General features: G+C 36.0%; 1 protein-coding gene across 1 annotated transcript in view; it reads right to left on the reverse strand.

The window, feature by feature from the left end:
* LOC129253369 (elongation of very long chain fatty acids protein AAEL008004) overlaps positions 1 to 22,329 on the reverse strand; it is a 42,940-nt gene extending 20,611 nt beyond the window's left edge. Inside the window, exon 1 of the mRNA XM_054891724.1 lies at positions 22,198 to 22,329. The gene's annotated coding sequence lies outside the window, so the exon portion shown is untranslated. The remainder of the gene's footprint in view (positions 1 to 22,197) is intronic.
* Between the last annotated feature and the right edge of the window lie 1,752 nt (positions 22,330 to 24,081).

A 24,081-nucleotide genomic window follows, 5' to 3' on the forward strand; every position in this document is an offset into this window, starting at 1 on the left:
TTGGTGTATGCAGATAGAAAATTGATAGCTGCATCAAAATGTGATGCATCTATAATAATTTTTATTTCATCAAAAATCACCAGCCAACCGATGACAAAGACGCACTTACTTGATTCCTTTTACTTTTTCTCATCATTTTACATATGTACATATGCACATATACATATGTACATATGTGAGTACGTATAGGCACATCATATTTACAAAATTTTGTTTGTAATTGCACAAAGAGAAAATAGGTCAAATGAGAGCTGTAAAATCACGGCCAAAGTGTTGGCCTACAAATACGAGAATTAGCTCAGGAAACGCAATGAGTCGAGTGCCAAAGGTGAGTTTATTCGAGTGATGTTTAGCTAGCATGCACACATATACTTGTATATGTACGTGAACAGCTTATTAAGACAAGCAACAAAAAAGGTAGACAAGAGAAAAGAAATAAGTGGAGAGAGATCTTCATTTGTCAATTTGTTGTTACAGCTACACCTGTTCGGTTTCTTTGTAAGTGACTTTTTTTGTTTTCTGTTATTGTCAAACTTTGTCACTGCTGCTGCATAATGTACGTATGTATATACATACGTGCATGCATGTGAATAGAATTTTGCAATCTATATACATATAATATTATGAGCGTACATGTATAGATATGTTTGTATGATTGTGATTTGTTATAATTATTTATGGCATTTGTGTCCGAAATTTCGAATAGAAAATTATCTTTTTATTTAATTTATGGGCATATTTTTTTATAGTTATACACATACATGTGTGTGGCTGTGTGTATGTATGCTGCAGTGTAACTATTACAAAATTTAGCGTATCTTAATGTGGGCGCGATATTGGCAACCCGAAATAATTTGACATATATATAATTGGTGGTTACATCTTTGTTTCGTGTTTGACTGAGTTCCACTCCAATTTGTGATGTGCTTCCTGATATTGTTTTACGAATGAAGGTACGTTTGAATAGTTTTATACCGCGTCCGAACGGCGGATGGTTTTTTATGAGGAGCTTCTCCATAACGGGAAATACACTCGAAGGCTTGAGAGTGTCTGTCGAGGGGCGACCGCTCTTCGAAAGAACTTTTCCTTTTAGAAGCTCTTAGCATCTTTTTCTAGCAGCGCTCTTGTGAGAGAGGCTATCAGTAAATTTTCTTCACGAAACGATTGCATGTAAGAGCATAAAGAAATCGGGATGGGCATACCAAAAAATTCAGACTGATGAGATGAGTCGAGTTAGTCATGTCTGTTCATCTGCCTATGCGCAAAATAAGTCGAGCAAAGCTGAAATATAACGGTGATGTGCAAAAAAGCAAAATACGTAATAACTTGGTTATGATTGATGCAAACTCGTCCAAACTTGGTGCACGTATTGATATTGGGTAGAAACCCCACCCACTTTTTATATGTTAAGAAGAAATGCCTGTCTGTCTCTTTTATGTTACAAGCTTTAACTCTCATTGTTTATGAGTTTGTTTAGCTCCAAAAAGTAACAGCCAGCCCAAATTAAATAAACTTCAGCCCGGACCGAATTTAGCACTCCCTTGCTTGTTATGCGTAAGCAGGTTTGCTGCAAAATTGACGCCAGAAATAGAGTGAAAAAGTAGTGTAAATATTTTATGCTAAAATGTGAGAAAAGTAAACAAAAGAAAAAAGGTTTGCTTTTTACATTTTGCTCTAAACAAACAGTTCGAAATTAATATTGGTTAGACGTGCAAAGTAAATATTTACACTTTGTACTTAATTCTCAGTGAATAATTCATATATGTATGTATGTAAGCTAAGGTGCCCCACCATAAAAAAACAAAAGTTGTAATTTTGCCACCGGAATTTTAAAATTCATTATATTTAAAACTTCTACTAAAATATTACGATTTTTGAGATTATAAAATGTATTATTTTTTAGAGCTTCAAAATAAAAAACAAAATAATGCGCTATGATCAGAAAGTACCGGGAATGTTTTATTTAAACGAACAAGGCACGAGGGAACCGGCCCATATTTTTTTCTTATGTTGGTAAAACTGTAAAACATACATCTGACACTTTTTAGAGCCATCGGATCATTAGGGTCTGCCTGGCTAGCCGGAAATGTAAGCAAACAATTCCTGGATTTTGCATGATGGTAACGCGCCATTGCACCAAGCCCAAATTGTGCTGGATTATTTCACTAAACACCAAGTAAATATCATCGTGAAAGCACCGTCAGGCCCCATGCGACTTTTTTTTGTTTTTTTCAGTCGATGGAGGAGATTAAAGAGAATGCGACGAAGGAGCTGAAGGCCATCCCTTTGTCGGGGGTGCATGGAGGACTTGGTAAAACGTTGGCACATGTGTGTTGCTTCAGAAGGGTCATATTTTGAAGGAGATAAAATAAATTTGCCTGAAATTTAACTCTATTTTGTTTTATTTAAACATTCACGGTACTTTCAGATCATAGGGTATGAGTTCTGAGACAAAGATATTTTGAAGGAAATTGCAAGGCCGATTAGCTAGCCAGAAAGAGTACTAATCTTCCACTGCTTGAAAATAAAAGCAATATTGGAATTTCTATGGCAAATTGCAAATTAAAGATAAAATATAATATTAGCCAGGAGACCCTGGAGAAAAGAAAATACGTGTATTACAACCAGGCTAATTTGGCCGCAAATAGATAGGTGGAGAACAGGAGAATTGCTCAACCTCTCAAGAATTGCGCAACCGTTCAAGAACATCTCAAAGGTCGTTTCTTGTCATTGGCTGTTACGTAGGCACTCTTGTAGCCTGGGAGTATTTTCGCGTGACTACTGCTGAAGTAGTAGAGAAGAGGAAGAGGAGGAACCAGTAAAACACTTCCTCTGTAATTGTTCAGCCGCAGCTAGGAGTAGAGCAAGATTTTTAGGGAAATACTATTTAGACTCTCTTACGGCACTATCCGGTGTTGGGATAAAACCTATTCTACGCCACATAAGAGCGTTTAAATGGTTCCAGTGATAAAGAAACGCTAAGGCTCCACAACCATCGTCTAAGTGAGTTAGCTATTCTAAGCCGACTGCCGTAAAACCTAACCCAACCTTCTGAACCCGCTCGAAATGACCAATAGAATTACTGTGACATGTTATCAAAACGAACGTAGTATATTCCAAATTGGATCGTACGAAAGACGTGTTTAAGTGTATGTGGATCAGAGAACCGTGCACAGTTCCGTCTAACATTAAACCTCCTCATAGGTTACTGTGAAAACTGTTCTGGTTTAAATTAAATGTGTGATCGAGACAAAGACCGTGCTTACCAAGTTTTTATCAAAAAAAAAAAAACAATAATAATAATACATATACAAATATACATAAATTATAAATCGTTTTTTATTTCTTTTATTTAACAAACATAATAACAAAAAAACACATGTCCTTTATGTTTAATGCTGTTAATGGGTCTTTAGATTGTTCTTATTTACTAGATCGTATTAATTTTGATATTTCATAAAACAAAAAAAAATTTATGTTGCTAATTGGAAAGCTGAGTATGCACGTAATGCCTCAACTGTGCGTGCACTTAGTAAATTATTTAAGATTTCGAGTTCTATATTTTTTATATTTTTATGTACCGTATTTTTTATATATTGCCTTTACCGAAATATGAATTTGTTAAAACTTTGAACTCTTATTTTCAAACTTTTACTTCCCTAAGTTTTTGGAATTTGTAATTTTTAGTGCTTTACGTAATGAACTTTTTATTTGCCTATAGTCTGTAAGAAATTTCTATTTTCTTGGACAAAATTTATATATTAGATTAACGAAACGAACGCAAGACAAGTCTTGTCGAGGCCCTATGCTCCCGAGAGGAGTGAACAAGGAAACAAAAAAAATTATTTATGAATAAATGAATAAAAATTTCCATACATTTAGTACCCCAAACACTCATTGCTTCATTGGGAAACAAATTGCCGGCATATTTCGAGGTATGCGGCGTAGCTGTGGTAAAGAGCAAAAGTACCTTAGGCAACTTTACTATAATAGCCCAACATTCTATACCTACAAACATGTCTATGGGTTGGGTTTGCTAATATTCTTGCTTCCTCTTTCATGATATTCTTCATTTGTGTAAGTACTTATTCAGATTGGCGCTCAAAATGACGAGCTAAGCTACGCCGTCGTAGAATACGTCTGCACTTTAACACGAGTGATGTGACACTTTTGTTTCTGGCTTCCCCAAAAACGATGACTTGGCAAAGTTACAGACACATACAAATAAGTAAAAAAGTATAAAATTATGCAAAAATAAAATAAATAGTATTTTAATAGTATTTTCGCTGCGTTTGGGATTCATGCCATTGCTTCACTGACTAACCCATAAAAGTTCTGGGAAAGCATTTATAAATATTTAATAGTTCTAGTGTTTAAGTACACATTTCAAATAAATTAGAATACAACAATTGAATTAAATGAATGACAAAGGTTCTGTGCTAAAAATTTAGCCACTAATTTAAACAATTGAAACTTTCTAAGCACTCACTAAAATGGGTCATTGAAAACTTATTACACATACATTTGTGCGTGTGTATGTATGTATGTATGTAGGTATATGCGTATGTATGTATGTATGTATGCATGTATGTGTCTACGCATGTAAGCCTAAGTGAGAATCCGGGAATTTACTTGCCTAGAATAAGCCTGCCCAACCTTCAATTGATTTATGAGCGCCTAACAACAACTTATTGGTTAATACAACAAGAACTTATTGCCAATTTCATTGATGAACTGCCAAATTGTATGCAGAGCTATTTTTTTTTAATTAACATTTCAAACAAAATCGTCTGTGGAGTTTGTTCTGTAGAACAAATAAAGTCGAAAGTGTGCAGAGAAGTCAAGCGAAAATGATGAAATAAAAATTAAAAAAAAAAATGAAAAGTTCTCATAGAAATATTGCTATGAAAGGGGATTCTTTCAGTAACTCAACTGCTCACGGATGCTTAGCCAAATATGAAATGTCAATAGACAGAATAAAAAGTAAGAAAATTCGATTTTTTTAGTCTAATTTATCGGTATTTATAAACTTATTTAAATAATGTTCGGTTTATGTAAATGAAAAGATGCAACGAAGAAAAAAATTTACCAAAGGCACAAAAATTGTGAGTGGGGGAAAAAGAAAAAATTATTATTCACTGAATTTAAATAATTTTTACACGCGTGCTAGGATGGGCGTATGTATGTAATAGAGCATAAGAACTTGTTCACATGAAAAGGGGAAAATTTGAGAATAAATAAGTGATTTAGAGTCTTAACTAAAAGTCTTGTTAAGAATCAGCAAAGGGTCACTCCGTTCGGCGGTTCAGCATAGACAATCTGTCGGCATGTATAAGTACATACATATTTGACTATATTAGAGTAAGATCGGGTATTGTGGGCTATTCGGGTAATGTGGTCCACGTCTGTATTTTTCATAATAACGAGCATGCACTAGGAAGATTACTTATGAGCTTCAAAATTCATATAACGGATATTTTACGCTATTCGCCTTTGGAATTGGACTCTTTGCTGATGCGCAGTTGATCAAAATATTTTGTGAAGTGCAGTCGATTTCTTTTTTAAATTATTTAAACAAAATTTTGTAATACTTTTTTCTTGGAAGTGGTACAGTGGCTAATGTGGGCTAGTCAGCTTCGGGTATTGTGAACTAGTAGCCCACATTACTCCCTTAGTATTTACTTAATTCTCGTTAATTTTCCTGTTTTGTATTTCCCAAATATACATATTTAGACATGCCAAAAATGGAGACATAAGGAAATGGGACCTCGGTATGGTGAAAAAAGCCATTGTAGCTGTTAGGAATGAGGAGGTAGGCACGCTTTTTGCATCAAAGACTTTTCATGTGCCGCGTTTTACATTGCAAAGAATGGCAAGGAGTAATGCATCCCCTAACCTGCTTTTAAAAACCCCACTTGGGCGTAAGCCAATACTGGACGAAGCCACAGGAAACTGGCTTGTAAAATATACATTAGAACTGGAATCAAGACTTTGCGTTCGCACAGGACACGAAAAAATGGCACAAAACATGAGCTTAGTTTTCGCTCTACAACGGGAACGTGCTTGATATAGTAAATATTACAATCATTCTATTGGCAACTACCTATGTACAGAAGGTTATGAAAGTGAAGCAAAATGCATCCCACGCTTTTAACTCTAATTTGAATTATTCTATTTGTATCTTAATTTTTGTTATAATTCTGTTCTGAGGTAGTTGACTATGACTGATCGTTCGATTTGCTATTACTTCATTATTTGTTAGGTCTCTTTGTCATTAAAATTTATTTTCTATTATACTTTTTAGTTCGATTAGCAAAAAAGCGTGTTTTTTAGTTTTTTTTTTTTTAACTATTTTTTATTATGAATGAAAATTATTGTTATCGTTGCAGTCAGTGAATTAATGATTCGATATATTCGTGTTATATTTAATTCCTTTCTTATCGACTGTGAGTCTAAAGCTATGCCGTTATCGGCCGTGATAAAGAAGTAATCGGGATGAAGAACTTATTTCGTGGAGGGAGCCTGAGAAACGGCTACCCCACTCCTGAAACGGAGAGGTAACAACAAAATATACTGACATAATCAATATGTTACATACTTTTTCCCATATGGATCATTGATTGAAGGTCGAGCCTTGTTTTTCTGAATGAAAATTATTGTTTTCATTTAGTCAGTGATTTATAGTCCGATTTAATTGTGTTATATTTAATTTCTTCTTTACCGACTATATGTCCAAAAAAGGCCAGCATTGGCCTTGACACGGAATAGATACTCTCAGCACAGAAAAAGGAGACCGTGGATTATATTGACACAATCGAAACGAGATGTAAAGTTCCAGTATGGTTTTTTTTAGTTCATTTTTGTTGTGAATTGTACTTTAATCGATAACATTTTATAAAGGGAATTATGGTAATGATAAATTCCTTCTTTATTTGCCAAAATTTTGTTCCGTAAAATAATTTCAAAATTTATGTTTTGATTATTTTATTGTAATTAACAAAATTACATCTTATATGAAAATTATTTCATCTTATATGACCACTGAATAGAATAAATTTGCGTGCATGAGACTTGTAGTATCTACGCATGTGTAAAGACTATACAAAGTGAGAATGCAACTACCCTGAAAACGTTTTAGTCTTCTATTCGTTCGGCAGTGCCGCGTGCCCGAGCAAGTTCGAATTCGAAAGAGAAAGTCGTAAACTCCCGAAATCAGTAAGAGTAACTCGGAGAGTGCAGGCATGCGCAGACCACGCGTTAGCTCTGTCTTTCTTACTCTTCTACAGAAGATCTAAAAAAAGAAAATATTAATCCTGGCAATCCGAATAAGGATAATGGAAAACTTTTATCAAATTATTGCATTGTTATCGGTCCTTGATAGGTGTGCAAAATTCCAAGTCGATTCAATTTTTAGAAGCCAGTGAAAATGAAGCTCAAAGATTCCGTTACATACATACATACAACCCGAGCTAATAAAATTGTGTTAAAAAAAGATCGCTTTTTCATTGCGATTATTTAGGCAGAAATTAATATCAAGGTAAAATGGTGCCCACAATACCCGACTTTACTCTAATCTTTAGTTCCAGTAGTCAGTTGGAAATCATTTTATTTAAAAAAAAAATTTTTGACTTCTTAAAATAAATAAATGACTGAATAAATAATAGCTGTCAAAAATTTTTAGTCAAACAAAACCCTTGGCTGTAACTATCAGATCTCGGTGATCAACTTTTACAGTAACACCAACTAAGTTCACTTCCCCATCATTCGTTAGTAAGATACCAACAGTCGCAAATAGTTTACAACTTAATATTATATCAAAATCTGGCGACTTATCCCCGCAACTCTTTCTACGGGAAGCTAAGCATACCGCCTACCCGACCTCTCTTGTATTCTCCTTTAAAATACGTCTTGTGAGTAAATGAGCATAAGGTATAGCTTCTCTCTCTTTTTCCTCTACGTTATATCTTTTTTTTCTCTCGCGGAACGAAAATGCCCAAAACGTTGCATGAACTTGAAATTTTACTCTCCATTCGCGCTCATCCATCGACGCCTAAGAAGTTTCACTTCAAAAATCATTAAATCCACATCCACATTGGTTCAGAGAAGACTGGGGAGTCTAAAGCACGATCTCCAATGGTATCACAATGGGACTATTCAGGCCTAAGTGAAGCGAATAACAGCCACTCAACCTAACCCAACCTAATCAAGTATAAAAAGTAGGTAAGTATACATACTTATATGGCGGCCGCCGTAGCCGAATGGGTTGGTGCGTGATTACCATTCGGAATTCACAGAGAGGTCATTGGTTCGAATCTCGGTGAAAGCAAAATTAATAAAAACATTTTTCTAATAGCGGTCCCCCTCGGCAGGCAATGGCAAAGCTCCGTGTGTATTTCTGCCATGAAAAAGCTCCTCATAAAAATATCTGCCGTTCGGAGTCGGCTTGAAACTGTAGGTCCCTCCATAGGTTCCCTCTGGAACAACATCAAGACGCACACCACAAATAGGAGGAGGAGCTCGGCCAAACACCTAACAGAATTGTACGCGCCAATTATTTATTTTTTTTTATTTTTATACATACTTATATATGCATATATAAATTTATTGTAATATGTAACGGAGAAATATGATTCTCATATAATTTTGTTCCTACCAACATTTCGCTGAAAACATGCGCCGTGTATACTCTACGCTTTCTGCTTTTCGAAGCCTAACAAACTTACACTTTTCGTAACCTGTTTCAGTTATTTTGGTTTTCTGAAGCAATGGTGACATTTCCAATTCCAACTAGTTTGGGATATTTAAATATTGGCAAAAGCTATCACATATCACAGCTTGAGTTCTGATTAGATTCCTTTTCCATTTTTTATAGATTTTAAGCACATACTTACATATTTACATATTCTTGATGGCCTTTTTTTATTTGAATATCTGTAGGCCTTAAACTTTGTAAATAAATCAAGTTTTTCGAAGTCAATAAACTTATCTATGTTGCTAAGTTGAAAAAAATATAAAAAAAATTGGCAAATATGCATAAGAATGCCACGTCTCTTCTATAAGCGTGGCTTCAACCTTTAGGAGCCCTACAATGCCGTCTTAATACTTGTATTATCTGTTAGCCCGTTTGTCTAATACAAAAAGAAGTAGTGACAATTTTTTTGAGTTTTTTTCACTTTTCTGATATACTAAATATATTTTGTTGCTTTTCTCTTGGCCTTTTTGTGCAATATTTGTATGGCTGGCCATTACTAAGTGTAAATTGAAATATGAAAACAACCGAGGCAAATATAATAAATAAAGTTGTGATGTTGTCGCAAGTTCATACTCATACATGCATATTTATGTATATACAGACACACACATATGCACATAAACACTTATTTTACTTTAGCTCATATTTATTCGACCACGAATTTGACTTTAATGACCACTTCCAACTAACCAACACACATACATAGCTACATATTTCTACATACGGATGCGCGGCCACCCACCGAAGCGTATAGGAAGTGCGCGGCATTACGCGCAATTGCCAATTACCAATTGTCTGTTGTCATTTGTTAGCAATGCTGAGATAATATTTATGGTTTTTTCGGTTTTGTTTGGCTTTGCAAGCAAACCTTCGTACTAATTTTTTCTTGGCATTTTCTTATGGATATGAGTGCTCCTATTTGTTCCTGCGTCTGCGTCACCCAGTGTCAAGGTGTGTATAAGTATAAGTGCATACATATGTATGCAAGACTTTCTGTGTGAACGTACAAGTACAATGACATATACTGAAGGAAAGCTTTACCGATATTATAATGCTAAGATGCAGACTTCCTTGAAGATTTTTTCATATTTCCAATTTGCGACACGCGTTTTGTCGCACAGTCCTACAGAGTTTTTATATCTAATTTTGAATGGTTTAGTGCGAGACTACCATTCCGAAGTGCATGGCTTCGAGACCTCGGGGATGAAAGAACAAATGATAGTAAAATTTCTTTCTAAAATCGGTCGTATCTAGACAAACAATCCGCGCGTGTATTTCTGCTATGAAAAAGTTCCACATAAAAAACCAGCTGCCGTTCATAGGTGGCGTAAAACTGTAGGTTCCTTGATTTGTAGAAAATAAAAATCGTGCTACTGTATTACGAAAATAGACGCTCTATGAAAAGTGTTCATCGCGCACTCAGGTCAACTTATGGTGTTTAGCGATGAGGCCCATTTTTGGCTAAATGACTATGCTAATAAGAAAAATTACCATATGTAGGTTGAAGAGCAACCCAAAGCCATTCAAGAACAGCCATTACATCCATTGAAAACAACCTTTTGGTGCGGCCTATAGGCTGGAGCAATCATCGGCTCATATTTCTTCAAAGACGAGGCTGGCGCCAATGTAACAGTGAATGGCGAACGCTTTCGCGCCCTGATCAATGACTTTTTGATGCCGGGAATTGCAGCCCGTGATCCCCCCAACATTTCAACATTTGGTTCCACCAAGATGGCGCTACTTGCCATACAGCACGTGAAACAATGGATTTATTGCGCCGTCGTTTCGGTGAGCAATTTATTTCTCGTCTCAGATCAGTGGAATGGCCACCAAGATCGTGTGATATCACACCTTTGGACTTTTATTTATGGGGGTTGGTAAAGTATTATATAAATGCTTTGTCGATAAACCAGCTTCGATTCAGGCATTGGAGGCCAACATCACTAAAGTTATTCACGAGATACCAGGTACCGACCGAATCCCTCCAGCGAGTCATTCCAAATTGGTGTTTCAAAGGGATTATCTTTAAAAAATAGATTTCATTAATGGTTCTACAAAAATAATAAAGATTGCCCAATCAGTTTGAATGTTTGTTCCTTTAAGGGGGGGGGGGGGGGGGGGGTTGGGTTAGGATCACAAAATCGAAATTTTTTTTCTTCACTCATCTTATAGTAAATCATTTCAAGAATGTTGTGTCAATTTTAAGTGGATCGGAGCAGAACTCTCAAAGTTATAGCCTTTGTAGGCACTCTACCTCGAATGCGGAGCATCGATAATTTCTCAGAGTCATTTTTTCGGGAAAAACGAAACGGCTTCTTAAAAGTCGGTGTCAATCACAACTCCGAAACTATTCAACCGATTCTTTTCAAATTTGGCACACGTTTTCTAAATCAAAAATACCTCCCCCCTACACTGTTTTTTTTTTTATTTTTTTTTTTTAAGGTTGTTTTTCACTTACAAATATGGCGAAATTTTTCGCCAAAAATGCTCGTTTTACGTTTTTTTGCCACCAAAACTAATATACAAAAATGAAAAAAAAAAATTTTATTAATGTAGGGGGGAGCATTACGTCATACTTTAACTGAAAAATTCGACTTTTTTAGTTTCAGATGATTCTACGACGAATGCCGATTGGCACCGCAGAGCACCTCTCGAAAAACATATCTCCAAAAAAACTCTGTCATGGGCTTATTTGTCAATATTTTATTATTAATATTTTTTAAAAACTTATTGAAAAGATGTACAACAACATGCAACTGATTTTATTAAAGTATCTTAAGCCATATTTCTGTAAAAAATTCAAAAAAAAGTGTTTTTTTTTTAGCGCTAAACCCTACCCCCCCCTTAATTCAATTTAAAATCCGATACCGCTAAATTGATCACCCTTTATATATACATATATATGAGATTTTTTCGGTGGTTTGTAATTACATATATGCTGAGCGGCGGCCGATATTAGAACACCAATAATTTTATAATTTACTGTGTGGCCCAACTTATAACTGGAGATATTTCTTTTAGCAGCCTTTCTGTATTAAAAAAGTTTCTTAGTATTGTATTTGATTGTGCCTCACTTTTTTACGAAAATATCAAAATGTTTAAACACAAGTTAGCAGAGCAGCTCGTACCAAATCCTTTAAAGATGTATATGCACTCCATATAATTGGACGAGGATTGGAAAGCAGCGACGGTATTTTTGTATTAAATATTCGTTTATTAAATTTTGTTATTTTCTCTGTCGACAAGGGACTCAATAATTTCAAGTGATAATTATCAAATAAAGCAGTACTTTAAACCATTGTAGATGGATTGCATGACACTGAAAAATCGTCTAATTTGTTTCTTATAAATTCTTATAAAGTTAAAGTTGCCCGACTTTCGGTATTTCCATAGGAAAAGCGCGGCTACTGAAAAGCAAAAGAGTAATAGCATCTCTACAGGGTACGTTGTTGGTTGATTAATTTATTACTCAGACACTGGATGTCAACTCATTTACACTTGGCCGCTCAGCTGTCAAATAAGCAGCGGCTGGGTTGTGTCTTAGCAATTTTTTGATGCGACAGTTGGGCGTGATGTAAACTAATAAAGATGACCTTGATTGCTATGACGGAAACTATTGCCGGAAATTACGAGATGGGAAATTGGTGACATGCGTGTTTTGTAGTTGAAAAATTTTTCACAAATTTATTGATGCAAATTTTGCCTTCAATACTAAAAACCTCTACCTCTACCTCTATTAAAGCGCGAAGTGTACATAAGTGGTAAAAGAAGTATAGCGGCTGAATATGTTTGTGGCTTGCTGAAAGATTTTCGACCAGAGGAAGTAGCTGAAATAAGTTCCTTTTTCTTCTGGTTTAGGGCTACAGGTTCCTGAACGAAGTTGGTTGAGTTAAATAAATCGCACAATGCCAAATAGAAGCAGGATGTTGGAAAAAATATAAAATTATTATATTAAATGTAAAATATTTACGGATATTAGACTGATTTAAGGTCTTCACTTTGTGCCCTCTACTCATCATAGTATCTCATCCAACACCCAGTTCCTTTATTAAACTTTAGATCGAGCTGGGTTGGACTGAGCCTATGTGTTTTTCTTTTGGCTGCAAATAGCCAAGATGCCCCAACCTGCTCCATGCTATAGCGCTGCGTTCAAGGAGAAGGTGCATGGGCCAAAAGCATAAGGACGCCTCGCTTCGGGGGCAATCCCATTAGTAAGACTATAAATGAAGTGCTACCATAGATTGAGTTGGAATATACCGTCGCAGCAAAGGAAAACTTGTCGATTTGGTGAATTTGAAATTATATTTAGTTTGAAAAACACTTTATTGGCACGTCGATTACTCTCAAAGGCTCGAGAAAATCTCTCTGTACAAACCTTGTCTTCGAATTAAAAAAAAAAATTATTTTAGAAAACATCAGGAAACTCTGATAAAAATAACCAAGTAAAAAAGGTGTCATAAAAATATGCAAGCACCAAAGGAGTCCACCAAAAGGTAGTGCTACGGTATTTTCGTTTGTTCAGCTATGTATATCGATGCTTTCGTAGCACCTACAGCATTTGCTGAATGGAATTGTATAGATTACTTGTTGGTTGGCCCTGGATGTGCTTCGTAAAGGGTGGTTAAATTTCAAGGGCCGGTATTGAATGTGAGCCACACCTAAACGTCAAGTTATTTGCAGGGTTCAAACCCCCCCAGACGAAGTTTTAAAATTTTCTTTGACATGAATCGATATGAAAAAAAGACAAAAAAAATAGTATTGCAACAAAAATTGGAACCCCCCCCTAAATCTGAGGGTCTGCGCACGGGCCTGGCTCATCCAGCTATGCGGTCTTTATTTCCTCTGCCGCTGCAAATTTGCGCTTTCTTTCGGGCTTCTGTTTTCAGTTTTCAGAACAGCAAAAAGCTGTAGAAGGTCAAGAGTCACCAGTTATATCCCATTTGAGCAAATCAGAATCATTATTGAAGTCTGTCAACAGCTGCTTAAGTGATGCTCATAAGGTGGGTCTTTTGGTAAAAATTAAACAGTTTTTGAACAAAATTCACTGACATAAGCCCAAAATATTCGAAAAATTGCATGTTGTTGGCTCGACATCCTCAGCAATTTTTCTAATAGTGACTTAAACTTTTGCTTCTGTTGTTGACGTGTTGGGGCTTTCAGAGCACGGTTTGCCATTACCGTATTGGAAGAGCTTTGCACCATTTAGGAACATTTTTTATTACTTAGATTTTTTTTTAATAAGAAATGAGCCTCATCGGACATGATGATTTTGTTCTTCTTCTTTTGACTTCTTTTGTTGAATGTAAATTTTGGGAGCGCTGGCGTGGCGTGTACTGTTCCATGGTAAAAATCTGCTTGTACTGACGCTTCCAACGCGGTATGTCATTAAGCGATCTGACGTCTCTGTCAAAACATACAGGGTTGTCAGATGGGTCCGGTGAATATGGGCAACCCTATATTACTTAGACTCCACCTATGCCCTTAGTAAGCAATTCAAGTATTTTGGAGCTTTTAGCTCCGTTTTTTACACAAAACTAGACGCAAATTCTTTGATAAATTGTTTTCGCTAACAGAAAATCGTCGAATCCAAATTCGTTCAACCTTTGTGTCTGTGGAAGACAAATTGAATATGCCCTACAGTTGAGAGTGTAAGCATACATATATTCAGAATATGTACACCAACACAATAAAATAAAAAAAAATCGAAGAAGAATAGAAATGTGCGTTACACATTTTGGAGCCACAGTATTTTTTGAACATTCATGGGGAAGACATATAAGGCTTTCCGGTAAAAGAACACAAGCAAGCTGGGTGTGAATACTAATAAAATTGATTGTTCTTTATTCTAAGAATCCATGCATGCCATCAAATATATGTGAAAAATAATGCCCATGAAATGTTTGTCGGTTTGCTGAAAGCCTTCGATAGTATTGAAAGAGACCAAATTGAATACGTGCTACGTATGCAAGGAATACTGAAACAATTGGATTCGCTAGTAAGTCTAACCCTCGCTGAGAGCTATTCCAAAGTGCTCTCACAAGGCAAACAGGAAGACGCGTTGTCTAATTAAAGTTGTTGATCCATCAGAGACTATTTTCATCAAAACTTCCCATTCATATGGCTCTGATGATGGTCTGGTCATCCTCGGGAGAAATATGTTTGTTCTAAAAGAACGGCCTCGCTAGTCTAGCGTAAGGGCATTAGCCTGCCGTCCCAGAGGTTGTGGGTTCGAGTCCCACGTAAAGCACGGTCCTCGCACTTTTCCAAACTTTCCTAGTTTCTCATAAAAAAAAATAAATAAATAAAAAAAATAATAAGTTCATTTCTCAACCTCTTATCCTTCCAATCCTAACTCCCGCACAAAAGCCAGCGCTTTACTTGCATTGTGGCTGCTAAAACAAGCAAAAAACAAGAAAAGGCACAGATACATATTGCAACAGTGGCACCAGCAAGCGGAAGCGGCCAATCGCGGTAATAGCGCAAACACACCAAATTTAGCGAAGTCCTCAACCAACTGGGCGATGCATCTGGCAGAAAATTGTGGAACACAGATGGCACTCCAAGCAGTAAGTAGGCGTTGTTCCTAAGAAACGACAGGTGGGCATTCCCATTCCCACTACTTAGGACTGGTAGCGGCAAGCTAATCACCAACCCTATCAGAAATCAAATAGATTAAGGAAACCAACGCAAGACTGAGTCTTGTCGAGGCCCTATGCTGCAGAGCGGATTGAAAAAGGGGGAAAAAAGAAGTATTCTAATCACTCGAAATAAAAGCAAAATTCTTAGGATTAAAGATCAATGAAAGCAAAATGAAATACTTAGCACGATTTGACACGTTGAGAAGAGCGTCAGACCTTACAATTGGTGGCCATAAATTTGAAAGCGTGTATCAAATTAACAAATCTAAACTGCTTCTCAGTAATCGGATGGTACAATGAATGCTATACAAGACCGTGTGCAGGCTGCAAACAAAGCACATTTTGCGTTTGCAGAATGCCAGATGAAAGAATACTCGCAAAGTTTTGGATGCACGCGTGTATGGTAAAAGCAAAGAGGGCGGCCGCGGAAAAGGTTGTTAGATGACGTTGAGGACGATCTAAGAAGCATAGGAGTGATAAACTATCGTAGACTGGCTATGGAACGAGATGCATGGAGAAGAATTGTGGAGGAGCTAAGGCTCACACCGAGCTGTAGCGCTATGCATGATGATGATGAAATGTTCGCCACGGTTTTTCATTTTTAAAAGGTAAAATTTGCAATGATTCTGCTGTATACATAAAATCCACTGTTTTCGAGAAATTGCCTGGGTGGTGTTTACTTTGGAGTATCGGCACATTGCGGCTTACTAGCATAGATCAATAACTTCAAATAGGCCCACAAAAAAAAACATAAAAAAAAAATGTCCACGACCTTGATGACCAATTCACGCCATATACGCGAGAGTTGGCACTAACCTAAAAAAGTTCATAACAATGAACAACAGATTTGATCGCCTGCTAACATCGACTCCACCCAATTCGAAAACCTATTCGAAAACCTAGATCTTCTTGAATTAAATTATGCACGCTTGTTTGTGTAATTATGTAAATCAATGCGCTTGCGTTTTCAGCTAAATATTTCTCAGTTGCAGTCAAATAAGTGCAGCAACGACACAACGAGATTTTTACTTCTAATTAAAAGGAAATAGAAAAAGTGAAAAGGAAGAAGTGCTCAAATTCAAAATAATGGAGATTAATATTAAAATATTATGTTTTTTGTTGTTTTTACCACAAATTAATAGCTATTATATAATCTAGATAACTCATTATATGGTGGAACTAGTCAAGCAGGATTTCCAGCTAGACATACAAACTTATATTCTTGCATGTGATATACCTATAGTTGAGTGTTTCAGATAGCAACTGATTTGAAAAAATAATAGAATTAAGAAATATAAATACGAAGAGAATCAAATGAGTATTGGCGTATGTGTTTATAAATTATTGCATTCGAACTAGACGATTTTTATGTTCTTATAAATTTAGTCATTTAATGGCACAAGCTTATCAGAATCTTAAGAGAATTAACTAGCTTCGCAAATTAGAAACTAGTTAACCTATGCAAATGCAAATACATATGTACATCACTTGAAGGAATTGGCATTTTTTTCATAGTAAAAGAAAGAACATTGGACGCACTGGACGCTTAGCTTTTTTGGGATTATGCAATTAAAATGTTTTCTTCTGTGTTGCAGTTTGTTTTGACAAAAAATGAGTTATGAAATGTAAAAAATTATGTACGAAGGATATTCTGGAGGTGCTAGATGTACTCAATTTGTGTAGGCTTCAAAAAATATATTTTTTATTATTATTTTTGTAGGCTCCAAAAAACTATATTGATTATTATTATTGCTATGTTATTATATACAGTTTCTTATAAAAAGATGTTACAATTAAGCTTAAAGAAATTTGGTACCAACGGCTTGAACTTCATGGAAATGCTAAGCAGATTAATGACAATCTTCTTAGCATTTCCATGAAGCCTGGCCAACATAGAGCAAAAGAAGGCTATTAATGGCGGCTACAAAATCAATTATCCTGTATAGCAGCGAAGTATGAGGAGATGCGCTAAACTGCAAAGCACTGGAGGCTGTGCGACGAACAGCGGCACTGAGGGTTGCCTGAGCCTACCGCACTATCTCTGGCGCAGCAGTCTTTGTGATCAACGGGGAGATACTCGTCAACCTCATGGCTCGGGAACGAATGGATGCATGAGGCTCCAAGAATAAACACGTCATCACCAGCGTCGCGTAATGGAGTTACCAAACCGTGCTGTGGTGGCAAAGCCAATGATGTACTGAACCGAGTGGCAGATACTCGTAGGCGGCGCAACTCATTCCACCAATAGGCATCAAATGGGCCCAAAGGAACTTCGAGGAAGTGATTTACTTTTTAACTCAGTTCCTCTCGAACTTCGGATACTTGCGGAAATACCTTTATCGCATGGGCAAGGTAAGCGATGCCAAGTGCATATACTGCGAAGCGCTGAACAATGACGCCGGATACACGTTTTTTAGTTGTGAGCGATGGCTCGCAGAAAGAGATGCTTTGAGGAAGCCGATGGGCCACATTGCGCCGGCCAACATAATCAGCAATATGCTCGAACGCAAGGGTAGCTGGAACGCCGTAATGATATACATCGAGGACGTACTAGAGGGAAAAAGATAGATCTCGACACAGTGCAACAAAGTGAGCCCTCTACGACAGAGATAGAAGAAGACGAGCCTATAGCATGAAAGCTGGCTACACCCATAGTAGACCCAGACGTGGGTGAATAGAATTGGTCCATTTTATGGATGTCGCTCTGTGTCCTCCCGAAGTAATGCAGGAAGTAGTCCCGTGAAAGAAGTCTTCCCAGTAGAGGAGGAGAGATTGTTTCAGTGGCTATACCACTCAATGCAGTAGACGACGGTCACTGTAGATTAGGTTAGGTTTGCCTGGTTGACATTAAGCCACGCATAGACCTTTTGGTCCCTAGCGATACCGGATGAAGACCGACCTTTATGAATACTGAAAGTATACATCAGTCACGATGTCAGCGCTTTTGGTGAATCTAAGCAGCGCTGGGAGATCCACTTTTGAGACGTCCTCCAGACCCTCAAACAGAGGGGCTCCTAAGCATTGAAAACGCACTTTTATTTATGCTGGACAAAAGCACAGAAGGGGCTCTACAGTTTCCTCAACATCCCTCTGCATTAGTTGCGTGTCAGCAATCCCTATCTTGTACGCATGTGCAGCCAATAGATTATGACCTGTCCGCGTACCTATAATAGTTCTGCAGCCCTTTCGCGAGGGCGCAAGTACGAATTGAGTCAGTTTTTTGTCATTAGTTCTACAAATAACTTTTGCTGTTTTCCATGTCCACCTAGCTTCCACTCGCTTTTTCATGTAGTCGTCCATTTCGTTGTATAGTTCATTGTAAGTGCGAAGACATTTTTAACCTTACCTCCTCAAAAAAGAAAATAGCTGAAGCTTTCGGCCTTAAAAGATTTATTTAAAAATTATTTATTTGAAAATTATTTATTAAAAAAAAAAAAAATATTTAAGAATATCTTTTTGAAAACAAAAATGATTAAAAATATTGTATAAAAAAATGTTCAGCTATGAAATTTGTGCTCCCAAGATGCGTGTAAATAGAATTACAAATCATTTAATATTTCATGCTTACTTATTAATCCTATTTTACCCATTAGTTCCATTAAGGTTTTTTATACTTTCTTATTGTTTTATAATTAAAAACAGCTAGTTTTCGCTAAGCTTTTGCTAAATATTTTATTAGCGAAGTAATCTAAGCGCATAACTGACCTCGGTTTTTGCAAATACAGGCGGCCGCCGTCGTCGAATGAGTTGTGCGTGACTATCATTCGGTAGGGATTGAGTTCTAAGCGCATCATATACATTGCATATATTTTTGTTAGCTTCAATTAGTAGTAAGTGCGGTAGTTAACGGTAGATGGCTGTAGTGATCGATATTTCGTAAAGTATCGATCAAACAATTTAAAGTTGATGCTCGTTGTCAAGCTGACATGTCGCGTTAAAAAAATTCATTTGCTGTTTTTGTTTGTTCCATTCAGTTGTGAAAGAGAAAATTCGAAACATTTTACAGTTTTTGTTTGATAAAGGCGAAAATGCAAGCCAAGCTGTAAATCACTAATTTATGAATGGTGTTATGGTGCCGATGCTGTAACACCTAATTATGTGCAATTCTGGTTTCGTCGATGCCGTTGAGGCATTTTGCACCTCACACAGGCAGGCCCGTCGTCGAAAATGGCGATAAAATCACAGAAATAATCGAAGTTGGCCGGCGTTTTAGTAGTCGTAGCATCGCACAGAAGCTAAAGTTCCACCATAAAATAGTTTTAAGCCATTTACGCAAAAATTTTTTCGCCTAACCCATGGAGTTCCTTTTCCCCAAACTAATATAATATAAGAGATTTACTATCTTTACCATATATGGTATAATTTTAAGCAATAAAACAAGAAACCGTTGGGTTGCAGGGAATAAAAAATTTCCATTTTCTTAACGACCTGCAGAAAACGCTCGAGTGCTTGCCATAATTTTGCAGTTAATTTTACAGCATTAAAATTTTACCTATTGCAAATAAAATTGAACGGTTAATGAGCTCAAAATACCCATTTCTGAAAATGTCTTATTTACTTATTTCTATTACGGACACGTAAAAATTCTTAGTATCGCAGTTAAAATAAGAATCTTTTTGAAAGGTTAGATTAGGCTAGGTTAAGTTGACCTGGCTGGCTAAAAGCCATCACATAGACCTATTGAAACCTTTTTTGAAAAGGAAGTTCTTTTTTCAAATAAGCTAAAATCTTTATAATTTTTTGGTAAAAACCTTTTTTTAAACTTTTGGCAAAAAAATTTAGGAAAATGTTTCTAGAATAGATAATTATTAGTTTTGACAAAACTTAACTAGTTTGTATGCCGATCTGTTTATTTTATTGCTATTTACTGACAGTTGGCTTTGAAATGCATAAAATGTTTAAAATATCATTAATATACACTTACGCACAAAACAATAGAAACGGGATATATTAATTAATTTTCTTTCGTTTTTTTTCTAATTCTAATTAATTTTTTATAAAAAGATATAATATTTCATGCTACAACAAATGTCAAATAAATCAAAGTTATAAATTATGTGAAAAATTTATATTGTAAAAATTGGAAAAAAATTTCACAAATAAGAAAAATGTCGTGCATTCGTTGCGCAACATCGTCAGGGAGGAAAAACTATTAAACAACAACGAGAATTTTAACTACCTTTCTATAAAATTGCTTATCCAAGTTTTTTTATTTTCTGATTAAAAATTTTGAAATTTTGCCGAATTTTCATAAACCTTGCACAAAATTTGAAATTTTAATTTTTATGATATTTAATATAGATGAGCTATAAATGTAGCGCATTTGTTGACCAACATCTTCAGCGAAAAAAATTATGAGAAAGTAACGAGCATTTCCGGCCACCTCCTTTAAAATGGATTACCCAAGTGATTTTCGTATATATATTTTGATGCAAATTTATCGATTTTTTTTTAATTTGGAACGAAGTTTGAAACATTAATTTCTATGATTTTTGTTGTGATGAAATATACTTTTACAAAAAAATATATAATAAAAATTAAAAAAAAAAAATTAAAAAAATCTAAGAAAAGCAATCAAATATTTTTTGTGTATTCTATTATTTGGTGGGCCTCCACCTCTAATAATTTTTATAATTATGCACAAATCGGGTCGTTACACGAATATGCAGCCCATTCCACTCAACTGCCAACCTCACCTTCACGTGAGGTCTGTCACCACCCCCTACGCAGAAGAAATGCTGTAACTATCCAGATAACTGGACACCTGCTGGCAGACCCAGCACCAAAATCAGGTGCAGTAGGCTAATCACCTAAGCACCTTAAACTCTTTAGATTGCTGAAATCACTTCTTTTTTAGTGGCTCTAAGCTCCAACTTGGAACTCTATGAATTGATGATTGAATTGACTCTAGGAATTGCTGGTGATGATTATTTTGGTGCGTAAGTGCATATGACATAAGTGCAAGAGCAGGCAGTTTGTATGACTAAAAAAATATTAAATGGGCACTCACTCTTCCGCCACCCTCGTACCGAAAATACTCAAAAATGACACCCTCTAAATACCATTAATTTTTTTTTATTTCTACTAAATTTAAGTGAAATTTTTATATTTTCTAGTGCAGAGAATTATTTAAAAATATAAATTGAAATCAAGACACATTTTAGTAGCAGTTGCGCAAAAACAACAAATGCAATGCATTTTGTGCTCGCTTTTGATGCTGAAAATATCCAAACCAATAAACAAAGATTTACACTTTAGCGTAATTCAAACAAAATTTGATCACTTAATGACCAAATAAATAGAAAAAAACAATCAAATCAGCTGCTCTACCTGTTCAATGCGTTTTGGCTAAAATATGGTACATTTGAGCTGTTACAAACTTCCAAACTGACTGTCAATTGCCTTAAAAAGGCACGTAGACGCATTTGTAAGAGTGTAAAACGAGTGTAGGAGGTTGATGCTGAATTTCATGAGAAATGGGATGTGCAATTTTTGCGTAAATTCAAAGTCACAAAAATCACAATTATTTTCACAATCACTTTGGCCATTCAAAAGGAGTTCCACACTATAATTCGAAATTCAAAATTACGAGGAGTTCGATTTTTCACTATAAATATTTGCTGATAACCACCCAAAGAATGTTAATCATACGCTACGTTGGCATTGCATTTGATGATTTTATGGGTACACTGATAATCACTTTTATTTTATATTCCTTTCACTGTTAACTATTTTTATTAATTTTTTTTTTTTGTTCATTTGTACAATTCTAATTTTTAGGCGAATTTTATGGTACTGCCATCTCACCTGTGCCTTATTTTTTTCTGCTCTTCAAAGCTTTGGTCGCTGAATGACGTTCTGACGTTGAGATGACACTGCTCAACTTCACTACAGTTATATGTTTAGCCTTTTTAGTTAACGGTCTAAACGGTATTTTCTCCAAATGAAAAATATGCCGCTCCACTTTTCAAGCAACCGCTTCACACGAAACCCATTCACGTACTGAGCTTTTTGACACAGCCACGCGTCACTAAGTACTGCCTATACTTCCGTGGGTGAGCACTCACAAATATTATACGCTGCGTTTGTGACCTGCCAATGTGATAAAAAGAAGAAAAACGAAAACCAAAAAACAACCGAAAACGTACCAAAAGAAAGCTTAAGAAATGCCCAAAAAACCAAACTCACAAATTCGGGCACATACACACACACGCGCAAACGCACACAGTTTCATTTTTAGCCCCAAATAGTCGTACTCACTAACTTACCTGCTTCACATACAATCACATTGGGGTGGTTAACTGGACGCTTCGTGCGGCTGCTGGTCTAGCAGGTTATGCGATCGCCTTCACTTGTTCTGCAATGGCACGAGCTCACTTCGAGCTCGTATCTTCGGCGCTCTTGTTCTTGACAATGATCGTCAGCGTGTGTTTCAATACTTTTGCTCGTTTTTCTATAAATCTTCTTTGCCAATAACTACTGTATCGACTTTGTGTCAAGTTCTTTTGCATCATAATAAACGTTTGACGAAAGGCAAAGAAATCAAGAAATCAAAAACAAACACAAAAACAAAGGCAAACAAACAATGCGCGTGTTGAGCCAGTGTTTGTTGCCGCGTCACTGACGCAAAGTTGATTGATGATCGCCAGCATTAATTGGCTTCTTTGCCTGCTGCTCAAGTAAAATCTTCTTCCTGCACTTGTGGTGTCAAGGGTCAGCATTTAATGGTCAATATCACGCCAGCACCAAAATGCTAAATATTAAAGTTCCGCTGCTCAGCCAATTTGTTTGAATTATAATGCGTTTTCATTTTTAACTGGCTTATTAATAAAAATTATCAAAATTTAGTTAATAGTCGTCTTTTACCTTTAAACTGCTGTTATTCGACGCCAATACTTTTTGTATTATAGTTTTGTGCCGTGTCATATTTCCGTTCGTTCGTGGTTTTTTTTTTCTTTTCTGGCCGCTGCTAAGTGCCATACGGTTCAGCAGTCGAAACAAACTGGTCAGCGTGCAGACTTGACTTTGAACTTGAAAAGTTTTTGCTAAGGTTGGGGTTGTTCAGTTGCAGTTGTTGCGATTTATCTTGCTTTGCGATTATCTTAGCTACTGATTTATTATGTTAATGCTGGTGTCTACTGTTTTAATAAAGTATTGCGTTTATTTCAGCCTTCCTCGTTTAGTTTGGCATTTGTATTTAGTGAGACGATGCCAACGCTGAAATATTAATATTTTGACACGACCTGAAATGTTTGCGCTATTTCCACTATTAAATATATTTTCTTACTTTAAAGAAAAAATTTAAAAACCATGGTGATTTAGTAAAGTATTAGGTGAAATAAAAAGCCGTGATATTTTATCTGCTTACTTATAAAGTCAAATTTAATGCTACGTAAAAAAAGGGAATTAAAAAAAAATGTCTGGACACTCGTCAAATTTTATGCTACGTAAACAAAGTGAATTTTTAAAAAAGAATTCTGGACACTTTCTAAGCTACTTCAATGAACTCTTTGAGAGTTATTCCACATTAGAGTGGCATTTTCATAGATTTCGGAAAATTGGTATAACATAATTTTTTGATGTAGGGCTCCAGTGTTGCCCTTTTATACCTTTTTAAAAATAAATAAAATGAAATGAATTAAAATACTGGAGCGACTCCGTGTCACGTGGCCCAAGTATTTTGGGTCATAT

The sequence above is a fragment of the Anastrepha obliqua genome, chromosome 1 (assembly GCF_027943255.1).
Source record: "Anastrepha obliqua isolate idAnaObli1 chromosome 1, idAnaObli1_1.0, whole genome shotgun sequence".
In the NCBI taxonomy this organism is placed as follows: Eukaryota; Metazoa; Arthropoda; class Insecta; order Diptera; family Tephritidae; genus Anastrepha; species Anastrepha obliqua.